The following is a 9,691-nucleotide window of genomic DNA, read 5'->3' as shown; positions in this document are numbered from 1 at the left end:
CTGGGCTCCCTCAGCCCCTCTGTGATCCCAGAGGGAGTTTGTCAGACCCCTTGCAGCCGATGGCGTGCCTTCAGAGCTTCGCAGGCAGAGCAGGGGTGCCTGGGACTGAAGGAAGGGACGGGCTAAGGAAACCAGCCCCTTGCACTTGACATGGAATAGACATCCCCTGCATTAAAATAATGGAGGAATTTTATTCCCTGCCGAAATGCTGAATCCTTCCTTCTCCACATGAGCCTCCTGTGTGCTGATCTGAATGGCAGGGACCTGCCTTGGAATCCAACGGCTCCAAGCCTTGCTCTTTTAAGGATGCTGGACCCTCTAAACCCCACCAAGCTGGTGGGCTTGTCCTGGGATCCCTGCAGCATCTGTCCCAAGAGCCATGGCCAGACCTGCCCTTGCCTCAACCCTCTTGAAGGGAAGAGAGGAGAAGAGCCTTCCCAAACCTCGGAGCAACATGGAGCCATTGCTCTCCCCATCTCCGCTTCTTGCATTCGTGCTGCTTAAAGCCAAGAGGTGGCCAGACACATATTGCATCCCCGGAACCATTGTGGGTACCACGGCTCCACGGGAGCCCGGCCAAGTTGTTCACTGTGACGGGCAGCTTTCAACATGGTGCAGCAAAATCCCTCCACTGGCTCCAGCACAGCCCAGCGATACCCAGGGGATTTCTGGGAGCTTCGTTATCCGCCGTAATTCATAGCAGACCGAGGGCACTGGAGGCACCGTGAGGACTGTGGCTTCTAGAAGCTGATGGGAAGAAGAGGAGGAGACAGGGAGGAGAAGCTGGGAATGGACGTTTTTCAACCACAAGCTCACTTGTTACTAGTCAGTGACGTTCCCGGGGGAAATAGAGGTTCCAGGTTTTTGGGGGGGTTTATTAATTTTTTTATCTTTAATTTTCCGCTGCAGAAAGGCCCCAGTTCTGGTTGGACTTAGGCTGGTTTTGTCTGGGGGCTTAGAAAAATCGAAGGAAATGCAGTTGGTTCACAGGCATAGGGGTTTTGGCTCCTCTGCTGAGGAGGGACCGGTAAGAAGGGGAGTGTGAGTGTAAGAGCTGAAAACTGTCCGCCTGCAAACAGCTGGGAAACTGGGGAAATGTGGGAATATGGGAAGGGGTGTTTCCTTCTGAGACAAAGCATCTTTTCTTTGAAACTTTCCCATGGGGGAAAGCATCCCCTCCGATCCCTAGCAAAGCGTTGTGAGCAGGAATCTGCTTTGTATGAAAACTTTTGGTTTTTTTCTGAGCAGAGCTGGTGGAGATCAGGAGTATTTTAGCTTACAAGCAAAAACTACCTCTTGTTTTCTGCCTTTCTTCAGCTCCCTGCCCACCATGATCCCCTCTGGTCCCCGTGACTTTACCAGAGCAGGGTTTATTCCTGGGGCACATACATCTCAGCCCTCCTGGCGTTACTAGTGAGCTGGTTTCTGATCCCTTGGTTCTCCCAAAATACCCAGGCTGACTCCTAGGAGCTGCCCCGCTCTCTGTTAATCTGGAGACATCGGCAAAACGAGCGTGCCCCCAATTTGGGGGGCTTCTGGAGTCAACAGGTCCCTTGTTCTGCATTCAGGGGTGAGTGCGCAGCGGCGGTGCAGCACTTGCTGCATCCCCTTGGCTTTCAGGGAAGGCAAAGGGGATGAAGGGGGTGATCCCATTTCGGAGCCCAACGCTGCTCTCACCGCTGCTCTCACTTCTCCAGCCCCATCCTGCACCGTGCATGCCACTGGCGCCTCTGCCCAGCTGCTGTGGCCAGCTCAGTGTCGGAGGATGCTCCAGGATGGTCTGTGCTGGGACACGAAGTGGGGTGAGTCTCCTCAAACCTGCTGCCTGGGACCCTGGCAGGCATGGGGATGCTCGCCATCGTCACCCCGTGCTCTGCAAGGAGGTGGGTGCCCTCACCCCCAGGCCTCCCACTTCACTCTCTGCTGATCGGGGAGGCATCGAGCTCACCACCCGGCCCTGGTGGCATCGGGCCCTGCCTGGCAGCCCCCAGGACGGGCTTTTTCTGCAGGATCCAGCCGGAGGCAGCTCTGCGGATCAAGTGCCTATGGAGGGAATCACACGCCGTCACCTCTGGTGTGGCTGCAATGCCCGTGGAGCCTGTCCGAAACCTGTTGCCTTTCACTCCCTCCCTTGGCATGTAGCAGCCTTGCCGTGTTTCAGCAGGTTTCTGTTTTGTGTCTGTGTGTCTGGAGGGTAGATGGGAGGGAAACTGGTGCCAGGGACCACAAGCATCCCTCCGGTCTCTGCTTTCGGTGTCACCTCTCCAGGGTCCCCAGCGTGGCGATGCTTGGTGCACTGCAGGATTGCCGGCTGGGTGCCTTGGTGCAGTTGTGTTCTCTGTTGCAGAAATTGTTGTCCCAGTAAATCACAGCCTGCTTAACTGCCCGGTGTGAGTCCTTTGTTTGGGGGGGGGGGGGGGGGGGTGGTGGTCCTGGGTCTGTGCCTGCCCTCTTCCTCAGGGGCACCCCAGCTGGCTGGAGCACTGTGTGGCTGTCCAAAAAAAAAACCCTAACCCCCATCCTAATGTAGTGCATGAGTTAAGATCTGGATTTCAGAGGGGAAGGAGCTTCCTTCAGGTTCTGTGTTTTGCAAACCCCAAACGGCACAGCGCTTTGTAAGCTGATGGTTCCGGGGTTTTAAAAAACAGGGGCAGTCTGGTTCAATTCTTCCATGAGGCAGAGATGCGGAGCAGAGAAATCCTGCTGCCATCTCTATCTAGGATCGGGGCTTTCAGCAATTTACCCTGTCACCCAGGTCGTTGGAAGGGTGCCAAAATCCTTCTGCCTTCATCCTACACCTTCCTTAATTAGTGTTGTTATTACAGGTATTAATCAAGCAGCCATCATGTTTTCCAACCGAAAGCAGGAGGTAGGAGCTATGTTGTCCCTTATTTTCCTCTTGGCAAGCAAGGACCCACTCGGATGCTCTCCTGCCTTTGGTGCCCTATGTATATATACCTCTATTAAAAAAAATAGACAGTTGCGGCCCAATTTCCCCTCTCTGTACCAGAGCAGAAGGGCCGGCTGTTTCTGTCTCATCCCCCCACCTCTGCCAGCCTCCTGGGAAAGAGCACTGGGGCGAGGGGCTGGCAATTGCTTTCCAAGCCTCTTTCCCTTCCCAAATTCCCCACCCTGCCCCAGCACTGCCCATCTTTGCTGCACCCTTGGCAAAGCCGCGTGGATGGAAAACACTTCTTTCCCCATCATCTCGCCCCGGACTGAGCCCAGGGATGAGCCGTGTGCTAAAAAAGTGCCCGGCCATGCTTGCCCGCTGTGCTGCAGCAACCCTTGATTTATTAGCTGGCCTTCGGTTGGCTAATTGGGCCACTAATGAGAGCAGGGCTGGCTGCTGGAAGAGGCTGGGAACTGCCATATTCTCTGGGGATGGAGCAGGTCTCCCCAGGAGTGGGGACGGGTGTCTCCGGCCACAGCATCTCCAGAGGGTCCCCCTCAGCATCCCCCTTGGCATCCAAGGGGATTTTCACCCCATTAAGTTATCCTCTTAAGGAAGGGTGCTTCGATGCTGTTGCCAGGGTGACTGCAAGTGCCTCATTAAGAGAAATTAGTTTGGATACAGTTGTCAGCCATAGCTTAATAAATAAGCCCCTTTACACTGTGTAAATAAATATTTGCATGCAGCATCCGCGTGGGGAGGGAGGAAAAGGCTTCCCAGCCCCGGGCAGCATCGTGCTGCCATCAGTGCCAAGGGGTGTTTTGGGGAGAGAACCAGCCAAATTGGGGCAGCCGTGGTGCAAAACTGCACCCCTGGGGCTGCCAGTGGGGGTCCCAGGGAGTTACGGCGGATGGTAGGGTCCCACAGAGACCCCTCCGCGTCCCCCCCGCCCCGACATGTGCCACGGTGGGGAGATTTTGCTGCCAAACATCCCTGCCTGCCAGGGCCATGGCTTTTCCTCCGCAGGGGCTCGTTAGCCGGCAACCGAAGGAGCCTTTCCTTGCTTTGAAGGGTTATGAAACCTGCGGGAGAGGGGGAGGACAGGAGAGCTTAAAAAAGAGCCGTGGTGTTGTGTGTCCCCCCCCGCAACCCAGCCATCGCCTGCCGAAAAGGGCTGGCAATGTGCCGGCAGCCATTCAAGCACAGATTGTGCCTCTGCCCCCGTCCGCCTGCCAACCCGCCGCCGACGGGCGATGCCGCGGGGTGGAGAACTTTGCTGGAAAATGAGCTTTTTAACAGCATTTGCTGTGCTTTGTGTGTGTGTGTCCCACTGGGGCCGAGGGGAGCGGGGCGCAGAGGCCGTGCTGCAGCCCCAGCCCCCCGAGAGCATCCACAAAGTGGTCCAGGGCTGCTCCGGATGCTTTTTGCTCCTGATCTCTCCAAATAAATGTAGCAAAGCAACATCTACCTGCAATGCCGGGGAAGCGGTCAGCAGCCACCCAAACAAGCCCTCACCCCCAAAACCTGGGCCAGGGAGGAATGTGGGGTTGTCTTACACTAACTACAAAATTGTTTCGCTTTGGGGGCTGTTTGTCCCTTTGATTCTCCCCATCCCAGGGCCCCGGCGCATCGGCGGGGGATGCAGCCGGTTGGTGCCGTGGGCTTCATCGCTCCCGAAATAGAGCTCAGGGGCAGCTTTTGGGTGTCAGAGGCATCTGAGCGAAGTCATGTGGATGTTATGCAAGACTTGATGATAGGTTGTAAACAGCTATTAAAGTGATTGACAGGCTCAGGACGAAGTTTTAAGGGGGGGAAGAAGGGGAAAGATGAGTAATAATGATTAAAATAATTAGCAAATCGAGACGTTCCATAAATTACAGGAGAGCTTTGTGAGGACGGAGGAAGGTGCGGTGAAGAAGTCGTGTTCGAGCACTCCCCCGAGCAGGGGGCTGGGTGGACAGGGAGGATGCTGGGGCAGATAAAGTTTGGAAAACATTTTTCTTCCAAGCCTCCGGGAGCCAGGAGGGCTTTGCTCCCTCAAAAATAACTAAAAAGTAATTCCAGCTGAAATCTGGCAGATTTGGGTTCTCTGAGCGCCGCTGGGTCCCAGCACCCCCAAAACCAAGGGCTGAGCAGCCCGATGAGAGCAGCCCCGAGTTAATTAGGAGAAACACGCAGATTACAGGGAAGACAGCTTCTATTTATATATAAATACTCCCGTAATCAGCAGCGAAGGGCAGGGGAAATCCAACAGAAATATGTGGCTGTTTAAGAAGCTTTTTGAGCAAAATGTTACACAATCGGTTGCATTCGCTTGGCTCTATCTCCAAGTCCCAGAAATTGAGGAAAAAAAGACTGACCCTGAGCACAAGGAAGGAGAAGGGATTTCCAGAGGCTTCTGCCGATCGGATAAGGGGAAATGAGGAGTCCCGGGAGTCCCTAAATGCAGACCCCACGGCTGCAGCCCGGCACCTGCCAGCAGCTCGCTTGGACCCCAAACTCCCAAGCTTTGCACCCAAAATCAGCTCCACGCCTTGCAATCCCGCCGAGCGCACTGCAGGGATAACGTAGAAATACATAAAAATACACGTGGATTTCATATATAAAAATAAGCCTATAGCTTTGCCGTGTTCTCAGGGGCGCTCACGCCGATGCGTCGCAGAAGCAAACAGCGGCTGCTGTCAGTGGGTGCTGACACGGCGCAGAAATAGCTGCCGGCCGCCCCGCGTTTTCGCACGCCGCCTTCTCTGCCTCCCGCAGCTCTGTTTCGCCCTGGCCCCGCTCCTCTTTGCAGGAAAACGAAGGGTTCGGCGGGGTTTCGGTGGCCCCGCACATGCACTTTGCTGGGCATCACCTTAATAATGTTATTTTAGTGGCCATCAGCTGGTCCTGTGCTCACCTTGGGGCTGGGTGCTCTTTAAGCACCTGGGGTTTAGGCCCTTTTGGGTTGGTTTTTCTCCCCCTGTACTCACACTTAGGACAGCTGCACTGACTTTTTGTAATTTATTTATCCTGAAGGCAATAAAAGGCCTGAGGCTGAGGTTTGGGGGAGCTTCAGAGGAGGGATGGGTGCATGCCTAGGGCTCTGGGAAGCCCGATCCTGCCAGCAAGCTATGGTTGTCCCTGTCTCTGGGCTCTGCTTTTGGGGTGGCTGCTGTCCCCACAGTGCCGTTCCCCAGCATACGTGAGGAAGGAGGATGGAAATTTGTTCCCTTGTGCTGCAAGGGGCTGGCATCGCTGCCCGAGGGCCACTGGTAAGTGTTTATTTGGGGTCCGGGGATGCCTATGGCTTTGCAGCGTTGGTTTTGGGGGTTGCATTTAAATCAGGAGGACTGGTCCCCCCCTGTGCAATGGCCTTTTCTGGTTTTCTATTGTTCGTGCCACCTGTGAAGTCACCTTTGCCAGGGGAAGCATGCACCGGGCTGGGATGTCACACGTGAGCACGGGTCCTGCAAACGCTTGTCCCCTCTGTGCGCAGCCTCTCAGGAGGTGCCTTTAATTGTGAAAATCATCAAGTCTCCTGAACCCACAGATCCTATATTGCAGAGGTTCAAAAAGCTAAGCTAGAGGTCTGTGAGCTTCCCCTTTCTCCCTGCTCATTAAATTAGGGGCTTTCTTGGCTCTTTCGTTGCTGCTGTTAACCCTTTCTGTGTACGAGGCAGGAAAGCAAGGGATGCAGGTAGCGTTGTGAGGTTACGTGGGTTTGTGGGGTGGGAAGGTGTTGGGGTAAAAATGCACATCAGCCGCTATGTGGTGGGGCACAGCCCCTGGAAAGTGTGATCATCGGGGCTGTGGGGTGTAATTCCTTTGGAAGAGATGGTCTGGTTGGCGTTGCAGGTCCTTGCAACCATCTCTTGCCATGGGCTTGTGCAAACCTATGAGATGAGCTGATGCCAAAGCGCCACGACACGTAGAAACAACGTATTTTGGTGCATAAAGAGGGTGAGCCTCCCTGTGCAAAATTTACGGGGCTTTTAACCAAATGCATCCCTGGGTTGGCAATGTTATGCTGGTTTAAAGGCCGTGCTTATTCCTCCTGGGGTGAGGACTGGGAGCCGAAGGCAGATGCTCGCCCACAAGTGTGCTGCTCTGTAGAGGCTCCCAGGAGCGGCTGATGCTGCTCCCAGCCTGCCCGAGCCCTGCAAAGTGTCTCCCTGTCGCACGCCCCTTTCTGCTTGGTTAAAAGTCTTTAAAAAATGGTCTTCCCTTGGGGATACCCCTAGTCCCAAGGCTGGAAGCGGAGGCAAGTGAGTGTTGGGTGCTGTAGGGCTCCTGTGTGTGCTGCTCGCTGGCTTTGGGCTTTTTGGCAGCCTTTCTCCTGGGCTTGAGCTGTGGCGAGTTGAATTCCTCTTTTTTTTTTTTTTTTTTTTTTTTTTTTTTTTTTTTTTTGGGGGGGGGGGGGGTGTCTCTCCAGCAAGGATGGTGAAGAGATGGGGTCAGTCACGCTGCAGGGGGTCACGCCACTGCATTTAGGGACAGCTCCGGCTGCGTGATGTCCCTGCTGTGGCACCCGCGGGGGGGGACCCTCTCCGTGGGAGACGGGCTCAGGCCATGGGTCCCATCCCACGGCAGAGCTTCAGGACCGTGGTCCCTCCTTGCTTTTCCTCTCTTCTTGGGGCTGCGCACACCGCTGCGGCTTATGCAAGCGCCGGGAGCCTTGTGTAACAGTGCCGCAGCCGGCGGGCACCGCCGTGGGGGTGGGCGGCTGCGGGGGCCCACAGGCATCCGTGCACCCGGCAGCATCCGTGCACCTGCCTAGGCTCTCCCTCCTGCCTGCACCTTCTCTGGATGTGGGGGGTTTTTTTTTTGGTTGGTTTTTTTAATTTATTTTTTTTTCCCCTGGCGTTCAGGGCTGTAAAATTAGTGCTTTGGTGTCTCGTGGCTGTTTGCTCCTGCCTAGAGCCAGGAAAGGCTATAGCAGGGCTCCGGACTTCCCAGCCAGGTTGTGAATTAAACTGGGAAGGCTGATACACCTGAAATGGGCTGATGGGGATCTGCGCTGAGTAGCGGTCACTTGCAGGGGTGATGGGATGGGGGGCAGCTCCCCAAAACCCCCCAGTGGGCCTGGCCCTGGGGAGGGATTTGCATCGGGTCACAGCCCCGACAGCAAGACCTCAGCCTCCCCTCACGCCTGTTCTCAGTGCACCAAGGTGCAAAATGATTTCTTTTCTTATTAAACACCGCTGTTTTGGTGTGCTAGGTGTCCTTCTGAGCCCCCTCCTCGCCTCTGCTTCCCCGGCACCCATGGCCAATTTGGGGCTGAACCTGTTGCTATGACAACCCGTTGAGGATGCTGAAGGATGCTGCCAGGGTCTCATCCCGCTCCTGGTGCGGGGCGACTCGCCTTCTGCCTTTCCTTAACCTGGGGCACGGGGACGGTGCATTAACTTGGGCAACGAGGCTGGGGGTTAACCCGGGTGGGAGAATCCCGGGAGGTTAAATCCAGCGTCAGGCTCAGCTTTGCACCACGCTGGGTCCTGCATGCTACTTGTCCTAGCACGCATTTTTTTGCTGCAAGGGTTTTCCCCCTCCATGTATTTGTCCAGGTCAGGTGAAAATAACCCCAGAGCAGCTTTCCAAAGCACCTCCTCCAAAATAAACCCTGACTCTTGCTGGTTTCCATCCCGCTGGGGATGTTATAGGATGCTGTGGCTTGGGAAGGGCTGGGACTGGATTGCACCCAGCTGGGAGCTGAGCCTCATCCCAGCTCCACCAGCACCCACCACTCCTCGCAGTGTGGGTGTCCCAGGTGTGGGGCTTCATCCCATCATCTCAGCTGGCCCTGGGCAGGGTCCGTGCTCCGAATCTGCTTCCTCTGCTCGTGACTGAGGGGAATTAGTTGGTGCTTCAGGTTTAAAATGATGCTAAGCAAGGAAATGCTCATTAATTAGAGCTAGTTGGAAAATCCTAAGTGCTTCCTTGCAGTGGCATCTGAGAACCTCCTCTGTCTGTGTTTCCCCCCTCCCCTCCAAAAATATACTTTTTTTTTTTTTTTTTTAAAAAAAGCCCCTTTAAATACTTCAACAATTCCCAGGCCTGGCTTTTGCAAGATGCTGGTGTGTCTGGCCCTGTCGTTGCGGGGATCACTGTCGGGGATTTGGGGTGCCTGGGGGGGGGCTAGAATGGGGTCCTGCGGGTTAAGCCCCACTGTGTGCCTCTGAGTCACGGTGTGTTTGTTTGTATTTGTTCGGGTTTGGAGCAAAAATGGGAAACGGGGAGCTGCGGGGGGTGTGGGTGGGTGGGGGGGGGGGGGCAAACACAGCCCGCCGGGCTGACTCAGAGCTGGATCAGCCCCATCTCAGCACCCAGCGCCATGACTCACCGCCGGGTATTCTGGAGTGTTACATCACATGGCCTGCTTGGGGGTTTATTTTCGTGGTTTGGTTATTTTTCCTTTATTTTCTTTTAGCCCCCACCCCAGGAAGGGGCTGATACTCCAAGCCGTGCACACAAAGCTCCGGGCACCCCGGGAGATGCTCCCGGCAGCCGCTTTGCTCCCTTTTTCCCCCCCGTGCTTGCTCATCAACAGCAACTCCATGGGAAAGGGCGAGCGGGGTGGGAGATGCCCAAAAGCCGCCGGGAGGACCGAAGCCTGCAAAGCAAAGGGCTCATATGGGTGTCACCCGTGCACCTCCGCAAAACCAATATATATTAATATTTGCAATGCCATAGAGTGGAAGGGAGTCCTAATTCCTCTGGTTTCCTTCATATCCCCCGTGCTGCATCCCAGGCAGGAGGTTGGGCGATCGCTATCGCGGGCACATCCCGCTGAAACCCACGGGAGAAACCCGTGTGGAA

Source organism: Accipiter gentilis, chromosome 1, assembly GCF_929443795.1.
Source record: "Accipiter gentilis chromosome 1, bAccGen1.1, whole genome shotgun sequence".
Lineage (NCBI taxonomy): Eukaryota > Metazoa > Chordata > Aves > Accipitriformes > Accipitridae > Astur > Astur gentilis.
Note: the sequence above shows the minus strand (reverse complement) of the source record.